Consider the following 12955-nt stretch of genomic DNA (forward strand, 5'->3'; position numbering starts at 1 on the left):
TGTGATGGTAGGATTAGCAAACAGAAAGGTTTTAGATTTAGTCACAGATATATATATATTTCTTTTTTTTTTTTTTTTTTTTAAAGAAAAAAAAAAATACTAACCAGGCCCGAGTCTGGATGGCTTCCGAGATCTGACGAGATCAGGCATTTTCAGACTGGTATGGCCGTAACTTTTTTTCTCTTTTCTTTCTTTTTTACATGCATTATTACAAACAGAAAAAAAAAAACATAGATTAAACATTAAACATTTAGACAATAGGAATAAAATGACATGAGGTATGTATAAAATTATTACAGTTCAATCATAGTTTGGCAATTTTCAGACCAAAGAGGAAGAAGTTAAATATATAAAATATATATAATAAATTCTAAGGGCCCTTTCCTTTTCCATTCTCTTTCCTTTTTTTTCTTCTTCTTCCCCCTTCATCCCTCGTTTCCCCCTTTCTCTTTCCTCTTCGTTTTAAGTCCCTTCCTTATATATTTATGCTTGCCGTGAAATTGCCAACCTACCCTAGCCTTGCAATAACAAAACCAGACACAGAGAGAAGAGAAAAAAAAAAAAAAAAAAAAAAGAGGAAAGAACTCTTGCCGAGGATTGATCTCGAGTCAGTCCTGAGAACCTGAGAGGCAACACTCATCAATCATTCTATTTACTAATCAGGTTCCATATAACCATGGATATCTTGAAAATGGATGCACAGGATCCACCACCCAACAGCAATTCCACTGCATATAAACCCTAGTATAAATTGAGACTCACTTCTTCTACCTAATTTTACAATCCATTTCTGCCATTGTTCAATTCGTGGATTAAAGTAGTGGTCTTGTCTTAATATCCCTATTTCCATTTTGCAATTATTCAGGACCTGCTGTTTTATCAGCTCCCAAGACGGGGAGTCTGGAGTTTTCCAGAATCTTGCAAGAGTAGCTTTAGTTTCTATGAGAATATGGACAATTAATTATTTTGTTATCCTTTGGAATTGTAGGCCAACCCAAATGTAATATCATGGAACTACAAGTAAAGTCAAGATCTACCTCTATTTCTTCCCTACAGAATTTCACTAGCTTTTGCCATAGTAGAGATATAGTCGGGCATGACCACTATGTATGAACATAATCTGCTCTCAATGAGGCGCAACGCCAGCAAAGATATTGTAGTCACAGATATATTGATGGACTATAGTCATACTAGGTCAATGTTCAGGAGCTAATTTACTAAACAGCAAGTCTGTAGACATGAGAACATACCTAGCACAAAATGGCAGAGTTAGAAGTTATTTTTTCCTAAAAAATACTGGAGTTTTCACAAGTCTCCACAACTCGCTGTTCAGGAATTTTTGCACATATTTGTGCTCTACCTCTAAACAGCATAATGATTAAACTATGTATTGTTGGGAATTCGTATGAAATTGCAAATTTAAGGCAAAAACGAATTTATAAATATAAATAAGTTTTATGTATTTTATACATTATCTAGAACCATAGCTGGCTTGTAATTTTTTGTGTGCATTTTGATGAGAGATGCGCATGAATGTATTGTTTAATAATAAGCACATCTCTATTTATTGTGACGGATAATGCTATATATGTACAGGTAGGCAATGCATGACGCATCCAGTTTCAGATTTTGTGGGGGGGGGTTTGCACATAGATTTTTACATGTTAATGATTGAGTTCCATATGAACAATGAAGACTGTGGATAACTCATATCTATTTGAGAATGACACACCACTTTATAATGTTTTGCTTAATCTCCTGAATCCAAACGTGTTTAATCATTCTATGAATGAACACAGATGAGGAGCATACTTAAGAAATGACTCAGAATCACCTTTACTTCTTACAAAATCACAAAGTTATGCTATAATACCACATTTTGTTTCTGACAAATTTATATCTCACAGCACCTGGAAGGAATGAATTAGGTTCTATGTTTAAAAAAGTAAGACTGTGCTTCCTGGTTAAAAGTCTACATATGTCTACATTAAATAAAATAATGACAAGAAGAAAGTCCTCCTAAAAATAAGGTGAGTCTTTCTAATAAATAGGCAAGTCCATTAAAGGTTCTCCTAATGTCATTCCTCTTATCCCAGCAGTGTACATGTAAAATATGTCAAGAGGGGAAGGGGAAACAGAGGAAAAGGCTTATAGGTTGACAATGTATAAAATATGTAAAATGTATTGATCTATGTAAATTATTTTAAAAAGCAGATTGGACTCTCACATTTGGTAAGAGTGTTACCAGCATATCGGTGTCAAAAGGAGTTGCCAGTTGTAATCCCCATCTGTCGGGCATCCCGTCAGTCTCTGCGTGATGGGAGTAGTCTCTTATTCAATGAGGCACAGTCACTATTTTCCTAAATTCAGTGGAAATATGCTATTAAGGGACTAAGACTCAATTCCTCATACAGTGAAATGCAGTTAATCTTTCCTTGTTTCGGTGGAAATTCACCATTGAGGGACTTTGATCCAAACACGGATCGGTATACTTAATAAAACAATTTCATTTTTTTTTTATTGTACATATAGGCATAAAACAGATTTGACTGGAAACATTGAGATGTTTACTTAACATTTTGTAATGGCAGACTGTAGATATCTATAAATATGAGGATTATTCGCAAGTGAAAATCCAAAGTGAATTCAAAGAGCATTTCAAATTTAACGTCAAAATATCTAAACTGGCCACATTTTCTCATGCAGCTGGGCTTCCACTTTATCTATTTTGGCCTTAAATTTGAAATTCACTTTGTATTCTCAATTAAGTGGATAACCCTGTAAGACTATGGCAATCTTGATAAGCATGTAGTTACGCATAATGTTCTTACCACTTTAATCTTGTTCAATACCTTTAATAGATGATAAAAAGCAGGCAAAATGCTGTTTGATCATAAGGGAAGAAATTTCCTTCTACATTATTTTGAAGCTGGACAGGACATCAGTGTGAAAGTTAAACAAAGAGTAAAACATAAGTAATGATCAGAATAAAGTAAAATCCAGAGGACGAGACATAAACAACTGCCTTTTCATGTGTCACATTGAAAGGAGGGACATGTCTTTGATATAGCAAACAGCAGTTTAAATAATATATTATTAATTCTAGTGAATAGAATCAGTGGTCTATATGCCTTCTATTCTGTACACGCTCCTGGATTTTTTTTTATTAAAAGATATATTAAAAGATATAAAAGTTTTATACAACTGAAATCATTACATGCAGTAATATGAAAGATCAAACAATATAATAATAATTATACCATTACATGGTGATTAGACAATGTTATTACTAATGATGTTGTCAACTTATTATATATTTTACTTGCTTTTTACAATATATTAAGACATAGGTCCCCCATGGAGCAAATCAAATCAGAGTTGCACTGAAAATAAATATTTACTTATATGTATATGCTACAAAACAATAGACACAAAGACTAAAAAACATGAGTGTTTTAATTTTAAATTATGATAAAAAATATGAATTTTGCCTTGAAAGAGGTGATGCAATAAGAAATGAATATATAAAGATACACATGAATATATAGGGCTTTATGACTCTCTTGCACATAGAGTACAGAGTTTGTGCCTTTTGTAAAAATGCACTTTTGGGTTACCATATTTATAAAACATTTTCTCTGTCTCGGAGCTCATAATTGGCTCATAATTATTAGATATTAAATTCTCTTTTATATTCCAGATAGCATAAATTAGTAGCCCTGAGTTTTCTTTTAATTATATCATTTTTAATTATTTCAGCTATTGTTCTAAAGTTTCTAAAGAAAACAAAACAAAACAAAACATTTTAAAATGAGAAAAAGCCTAGCTTTATTAAAATACTGTTTTAATCCTTGCATTATATATAAGTGCTTAATATGTGTTTAAGAAACAAACATATGGCATGGTTAATTGATTATTCATTAAACAGGGACGTGCACAAACCCATACAAAATGCATTCACAAATCACACACAGTCACATTTTATTCTTGGTATATATAAGTTTTAGGATTTATTTCCTAAGCACTGGAACGTTGATGGGCTAAACGTCTTCTGGTGTAATGCAGAGGTTTTTTTCTAGTGATAAAGAAATAACATGGGAGATTTAACTCACAACAGCTCTCTGTTATTCTGTCCAACATGGTCAAACATGCGACTGGGGTTGCTAAACATAAAAAATCTCTCCTAGCACCATTCACATCAGGAAAGTGCTTGCAGAGTATTGGGGCAAAGTAAGAGGAGGGACATGCCATGACTTGTATATTACATTTGAAACTAATCGGTATCTTCTGAATTTTGAGCGATCAGAGAGTCATCAGTATTTCATAACAATGAATAACCTTATGATCATATCATGAAACAAACAAAATGTGAAACGAATGAGCTGTCTTTTAATTTGGAGTACCATCTTTGGCTCCAAGAAAAGAAATTATGGGGAAAAAGATGTAACAGCCACTAAATGTTGATTTTATACACAGATCAAGGGAGAAGTGACCAATAGAGGGAAAAAGGAAGAGGAGTGAAATAAATCATTATTAATATATTATATATTTAATAAATATATATGTTTTACTGTTCCACCTTTCTTTCCCTCTCGTGGTTACTTCTTCTCAACTGAACTGGAATCCAAATAGAAAGAAAGTGTTCTTATCAGTAATATTTATATTTAGTTTTTAATATACAGTACACTAAGGAAGAGTTTTCACACCTTTGCACGTTTTAATTACATAGCCAAAATTTGGTCAAACTGAAACACCATATGGACGAAACCTGATTTGCTGCAAAGTATATTTTTGGGGGACAAATTAACCCCTTAAGACCGGAGGGCGTACAATTACGTCCTTTTTTAAGCGGCTCTAAACACCGCCGGGCGTAATTGAACGCCCTCTGTTTTTTTTTACTTACCCGGTCGCCGGCGATCCCACGCCGGCGATCGCGGTTGGGGGGACTCCCAGGGAGCCCCCCACGGCACGTCCGCCCTCTTTAGCCCCCCCGGGCCATGTGAGAGTGAGGTCCTTGCGAGGACCTCACAATCACATGGCCGGTATAGCTGGCTGCAGCAATGCCTGCTGGCTGGAAATCAAATTTAAAAAAAAGTGTAAAATTAAAATAAGTGTAAATAAAAATATATATATATGCACATATACATACACCGTCTAGGTGTATTTTACTATTAATATATATATATATATATATATATATATATATATATATATATATTAATATCAAATTACACGTAGACTGATACTGATTAAATATATATATAATTATTGTTATATGTATATTGATATATAATATAAAAAAAATGTAAATACGTAAAAAATAAAATTAAAAAAATAATTAAAAATTAAAAAATAAATAGATGTGTTTTATTTCGTTCTAACTGTATTGTGATATTAATATATATATATATATATATATATATATATATATTTATATCAAAATACACGTAAAACAAAATAATATATATATCTATATACATTAATATATACGTATATATCACTATATATACCTATATATAAATAAAAATATTAAAATATATATATATATATATATATATATATATATACGTATATATATACACATATGTATATATATATACATATATTAATTCTACACATATATTTATGTAATATTTTTACATAATTAGGTATCCTAATTACTTACAATTAGCGGGACCTACCTGACAGCCCATGCCGAAAGTATAGGGAATTTAATTTGCTAGCACTATATTTAACCCTATAACTTTCCAAGACACCATAAAACCTGTACATGGGGGGTACTGTTTTACTCAGGAGACTTCGCTGAACACAAATATTAGTGTTTCAAAACAGTAAAATGTATTACAATGATGATATCGCCAGTAAAAGTGATTTTTTTTGCATTTTTCACGCACAAACAGCACTTACACGGACAATATTATTGCTGAAATACTTTTTACTGTTTTGAAACACAAATATTTGTGTTCAGCGAAGTCTCCCGAGTACAACAGTACCCCTCATGTACAGGTTTTATGGTGTTTTCAAAAGTTACAGCGTCAAATATAAGGCTTGTGTTTCATTTTTTTCACATTAAAATTCACCAAATTGCTTACGTTGCCTTTGTGACCCTATGGTAGCCCAAGAATGAAAATTACCCCTATGATGGCATACCATTTGCAATAGTAGACAACCAAAGGTATTGCAAATGGGGTATGTCCAGTCTTTTTTAGCAGCCACTTAGTCACAAACACTGGCCAAAATTGGCATTTTTTTCCTTTTTCACACACAAACAAATACTAACGCTAACTTTGGCCAGTGTTTGTGACCAAATGGCTACTAAAAAAATGGACATACCCCATTTGCAATACCTTGGGTTGTCTACTATTGCAAATAGTATGCCATTATGGGTGTAAATTTAATTCCTGGGTTACTATACAGTATCAAAGGCCTCGTAACCAATCTGGCGAATTTTAATTTCAAATGTAACGTGCTATATTTGACCCTGTAACTTCCCAAAACACCATAAAACCTGTACATAGGGGGAACTGTTTTACACGTGAGACTTTGCTGAATACAAATTTGTGTATTTTATTGCAGTAAAAGCAAACAGCATTATGACATTGACAGTTAAAATGTAATGTAGAACTAAAAAAATAACAATATTTCTTATTTTCTCCCATTTTTTTCATATTAAATTATGTTTCATAGCTAAATATTCGATATTAAATGAAAGCCCTGTTTCCCCTGAATAAAATGATATATAATAAGGGGGTGTGCATTTAATATGAAAGAGGTGAATTACGGTTGGACAGACATATAGCGCAAATGCCAGGTTTTGTTTTCGTTTTGTTTTGTTCACAACTTGTACATTTGGCTCAGTCCTTAAGGGGTTAATTCAGAAAAACCCATTTTTTTTGCCGTGCACACGTCTACATGTCAGTTATAATTCTTCGGCTGTGGTGTTATATAAAACAAAGCAGACTTTTATTGCAATTTATCTCATTTAGATCATAAAAGAATGAGTCAATGCAGTTGTTTCTGAGCAGTTTAAATATGCTGATCTGTGAACTTTATTGATTATTTATTTACTATTTCAAACACCCTTGATAAGTTTATGCAAAATAATTTGTTCTGAGTCAGTCTGATAACTCTGACTTGAAAGATCCACAGACCCAAAGGTTACTAATTTGAATAATTTTATTCAGCAAAAGGAAACCTTTATTTCTTTGACATACAAATGCCGAGTGAAGGCCAGCGTCTATCAAAATTTCATGACTGGTGAATCGAATGTGGAAATAAAAGGTTCTTCTGGGATGTTGTTGGAGTGGTGATTTAATTTGTGATTCTTTCTGCTTTATTAAAACCTTTAAAGGAAAGGCCAGATGATGTACAATTCAAATAAGGCGTATATGTAGAGAATGCTGGCAGGCAATGCATTATTTATCTGTAAACAGTTGATAACCCGATAAACTCATAAATGAACAAGAGAGGTAAAGCAATAGGTGAACTCATAAAGGTCAAAAAATTGTCAGAAAGCAAGAAATGCCTTTTGCAAGTGATAGATATGTAAACTCTATTGTCTTTCGTTTACTTCCACTTATTTTCTTTATTTGTTTTTTTTTGTTCTTTTTCCTACTTTATCGTTAAACTGATGTGTATCACTTCTCATTCAGCTATTACCTACAAATTTAACGTGAAGAATCCATTTAAAGGAACACTCCAAAGATAGAAATTAATATATTTATTTCTAAAATTGGAGGGTTTCATTTTTATTTTTTATTTACTACCCCCACTATGCATTAAAAAAAGTTATTTGTCTCTAATCTAAAGGAGAGACTGTCTTCTGTGCCCCACCCACAGGAAATCATCACAAGTGGTAATCCCTGGACCAATCTGGGACACAAGGTGCATGCGTAGCAATTGCTACAATCCAAAAGCAATGGTACTCATAGAAAAACGCTTACATCTGCAGTGATGCAAAGCTAAAAGAAAGTATGGAAGGAAATCAGAAATCTGTTACCGAGGCGGCACTTTAAGTGCACAAGGTGCATGCGTAGCAATTGCTACAATCCAAAAGCAATGGTACTCATAGAAAAACCCTTACATCTGCAGTGATGCAAAGCTAAAAGAAAGTATGGAAGGAAATCAGAAATCTGTTACCGAGGCGGCACTTTAAGTGCACAAGGTGCATGCGTAGCAATTGCTACAATCCAAAAGCAATGGTACTCATAGAAAAACGCTTACATCTGCAGTGATGCAAAGCTAAAAGAAAGTATGGAAGGAAATCAGAAATCTGTTACCGAGGCGGCACTTTAAGTGCACAAGGTGCATGCGTAGCAATTGCTACAATCCAAAAGCAATGGTACTCATAGAAAAACCCTTACATCTGCAGTGATGCAAAGCTAAAAGAAAGTATGGAAGGAAATCAGAAATCTGTTACCGAGGCGGCACTTTAAGTGCACAAGGTGCATGCGTAGCAATTGCTACAATCCAAAAGCAATGGTACTCATAGAAAAACGCTTACATCTGCAGTGATGCAAAGCTAAAAGAAAGTATGGAAGGAAATCAGAAATCTGTTACCGAGGCGGCACTTTAAGTGCACAAGGTGCATGCATAGCAATTGCTACAATCCAAAAGCAATGGTACTCATAGAAAAACCCTTACATCTGCAGTGATGCAAAGCTAAAAGAAAGTATGGAAGGAAATCAGAAATCTGTTACCGAGGCGGCACTTTAAGTACTTTAGAGGTTTGGAGTGTTTCTTTAAGATCACTGAAAAAGATTTTGCACAAATCTCTTTGCCTGTAAATCTGTCCATATTTAACTATGAAAAGGTATACTATCAAAAATTACATACTTCTTCCTCCACAGATAGCAATAGAATATATGACTAAAAATGTCTGCGGTGTCTTTTTATCTATATTTACAGACAATTCACAAAGCAGCTGTCAGTTTTGAAATCCTGTTAGCCTGTACCAGGTGCAGGGAGCTTAGTAAAGAGTCTTTCAGCAAGCAAATACCAGGTGCATTCCTGCACACTCAGAGATGCCTTTAACAGCCATGTGTTATAGCAACTGCTCATTGCTACCCATAATGGGTTGGTTGGTCAGCAATGAAAGTTTAGTCAAGATGTGACTTCATCTTATAGATGTTTACAAATTGTTTACTATATTGTTACCATTGAAATGAACCAGTCATGATATGTTCATTTTAAGCCATAATATCTGTGTTTGCAATCAGTAAGCCATAAATATATATATATATATAAATAAACACACACACACACATATATATATATACAAAAAACGGAATGCACTCCAGGGTCTTTGTAAAGTAAAATTTTACTTTTAATTCATATACAAAATAAAAAAAATAGCATCAACGTTTCGGCTCACATCTGGAGCCTTCTTCAGGATGGCAGATATGATTTGAATTAAAAGTAAAATTTTACTTTACAAAGACCCTGGAGTGCATTCTGTTTTTTGGATACCTATGATTTTTGCTGGATTTGCACTGGGCATCACAGTCATTATATACCTGGAGTGCAAGCACCTTGGATTTATTATATTTATATTTATTATATATATTTATTATATATATATATATATATATATATATATATATATAATAAATCCAAGGTGCTTGCACTCCAGGTATATAATGACTGTGATATATATATATATATATATATATATATATATATATATATATATATATATATATATATACAAATATAATTGCTGAATTAAATGCTAATTAAATACTCTTTAATGCTGCCAGGTTGCCATGATCCAGAATTTGTGAGTGTTATACTCACACCCCTCAGTTACGTCACTCCTTTCTCGACTGGTCTTGCATTGCCAAAGCAGGGCGCACCTCACCTGTGTTGACTTCACTGATAGGACACTGGCTTCCAAATGGATCATTCTGATTGCTATGAGAAAACTTCCAATACAGCCACTGTTAGCCTGACAAACAACAAACCTTTATAAGTTTCTCATAATTATTTATGTATAAAATATTTTACCAGGAAGGATACATTGATGTTTCTCTCGTTTTCAAGTATGTCCTTGTTCCACAAAACATTGCATTGATACAATAGGGTACAATAAAATACAAAAACATTATTAATACACAATATATACAAAATTTAACATAGAACAGGTAGGAAATATATAATCAACCATGACAGGTGCATTCTGTTTTGAGGTATGTAGTGAGGGATCTCTTAAAGTATTTTAGGTCTGGGGAAGATTTGAAAGTGTTTGGGAGGTTGTTCCATAATAGCGGTGCTCTGTAGGAAAAGGAAGATTGAGCCGCTTTCTTTTGTATTGAGGTAGACTAAATGAAATGCTGGTACTGGATCGGAGGTTATAGGAGGTGGGAAGAGCTGGGGAGAGCATTCTGCTCAGGTAGGGGGGGAGCTTCCCAGAAAAGCTCTTAAACACAAGGCCGGAAGTACTTTAATGTGGAGTTCCAGATCTAGCTGCTTTCTAACAGATATGCTAATTATAGGATCACTCTGATGAAGTGGTTATGGTGCAAATATCTTGTCTCTGTAGTCTTTATTTTTTAAATATGTTAAAAACCTTTTTTTCCTGTATGTAAGGTTGCCTCAATTGACTTTCAATCACCCAGGTAGTATAAGTTTCTTCTGACTGCCAATATCTGTTTTGTGCAACCTTTGCATCAATTATCAGCATGCTCAGCAAGCTTATTTATGATTTATGAAGCTCCATTACATTCTGGCTGAGGTTTGTGGGAAGTAAAATATTTTTTAGAGCCATGTGAAGCAACCGCTTACTAAACTGCATATATAAAAACTAACACAAAACAATCTTATCAAGTAGTTTAGCATAATGGTAATTTTAGTCCACAATAGTTCTATATATCAATGTTCTATATATCAATGACAAAAACTAATAAAGCTCTGAGGTATGATTTTTATATGAATTTCAAATTTTACTTCAAAATAGGCAAAATTGGAAAAGTCATCCATGCTTTCAAATCACCTACTCTGGCCTTAAAATTTAAATTTACTTCTAATTCTCACTTTTGTAAATAACTCTGTTTATCTCAATAAAGCCTTCTATCTTTATAGACGCTTCGTTCTGGAGACTTGTCCTCAGTTCTTCTCTATGAGAATCATATGGTTGGATTATGCCTAGCATTAACATGACATATACATAGTCATCCTGCTGGCATATTCATAAACTTACAAAAGCAATCCCTCAAAATATACTGACACCACTTTATTTGGGTTAAAAATATCACAGCTTTAATTAATATAAAATTTAATAAGTAAAAAACAGGTCACCATAACTTCACATTGACATATAAACCCCACCAGCATTATACAATTATACCCCAGACAATGACCCTACTCTGCATAAACAATAAAGAAATACAACATTATAACACAATATTAGTAGCATCAAACACATGATCCCCTACCACCAAGGGCATCCATTTTCCACTGTTTCACAATTGTAGGGGTATACCGAGATAAACCTACACCCCCCAGGTTCTGAGCTACCAACAAGCATGAACCTACCAATACCCGTTCAAACGCCTAATTATTCTTACTGAACTAAAACTATCCCACCTACTCCCCAACTTTTCTATCCATCTCCCACCACTGTGACCAAACAGGAGAAAAAACACCAAATCAGGGAGGGAGGGTGGGACAACAACAGGTAAGGGAGGATTATATTAAGATGGCCCCTAACCTAAAATTGCCCCTTTATATATAACCCTGTATGCTCATTCCCACTGAACACTTAACCAATCCTAAACACCAATGCCTGTCTCCTAAGCCAGACCTGCAGCCAAAGAAAACTGTTGCTAAAATTTCAGTTAATGCATTTTGTTTGGAACAATTAATTATATAAATTAAAATATGCAATTTGGACATTTCCTGATTCCATTTAATATTAAAAATATATATATATATATTATTTGTCAGAAAAATAAATACATAAACCATTCAAGAGCCTTGGCAGTACTGCATCCAGTCTCCTTAGCAATGACGTGCTACTTAGTGACAGACAGAATGGATATTATTAAATCAACAGTAAACTACTCCTTACTGCTCTCATCAGCTTGTTACATCCAAACAATATTATATGTAGAACGTTTATTACAGACATATCTCAGGCTGGGACATTTCAGAAAATGAAGTGATTTATTTGTCAGTTCCTTCCTCACTTCTCTTAAGTGGATTGTAGGAAAAGACAGACATGTCAAGGAAAGTACACAGAGAAGCCTTGTTAGATACTTATTTGAAATTTTTATAATGTTCCTGTATAGGTTGTATCCTAATTTACTAATATAAATGTGGAAGATACGTTTGGTGTATTTTTATCGGTTTTCAGAATATAGAGTGGGGCATGCAGATCCCGAGAGTTATCATTACAGATGAAAATACAGAATAAGATACAGGTCAACACACATATTAAATATTATGAATCTGATTGCATAACATGACGAGGAAACAGAATTTGATCATGTTAAATCAACTTGTAAGGGAAACTGAAAGTATTAGTCAGATAATGGAATTGTGCCCTATATAACAGGTCAAACTACTGAACTACACCTCTCCCAGCGATTTCTCTACCCTCACAGGTTGAAACAATAGCCAGCAAGTTTCGTTTAAATCTTAGCATATCCATAAAATTGAATCTTATATTCCGATATCCCGAGGGAAAGTCTCCCCTCCAATCTCCTTCCCTCCCCCCCACTCTCCACGGTTCAGCTATTCGGTGGTTCAAGTTTGAAAACATTTTGTTATAATATAAAAGGAAGATGGTGGAGGCTTAGGGATTTAGTATCAACTTGTATAATAGTGTGCTCAATCTCCCTTATCCAGCTCCACTAAAGATGTCATCAGATGCTACCCATCTCCCTCCTCCATCTCCAATTCTAGAGACTGAACTAAAGTAGTATCAAGGATGCAAAATTACCCTCCAAACATATGA

The sequence above is a fragment of the Pelobates fuscus genome, chromosome 5 (assembly GCF_036172605.1).
Source record: "Pelobates fuscus isolate aPelFus1 chromosome 5, aPelFus1.pri, whole genome shotgun sequence".
Taxonomy (NCBI): domain Eukaryota; kingdom Metazoa; phylum Chordata; class Amphibia; order Anura; family Pelobatidae; genus Pelobates; species Pelobates fuscus.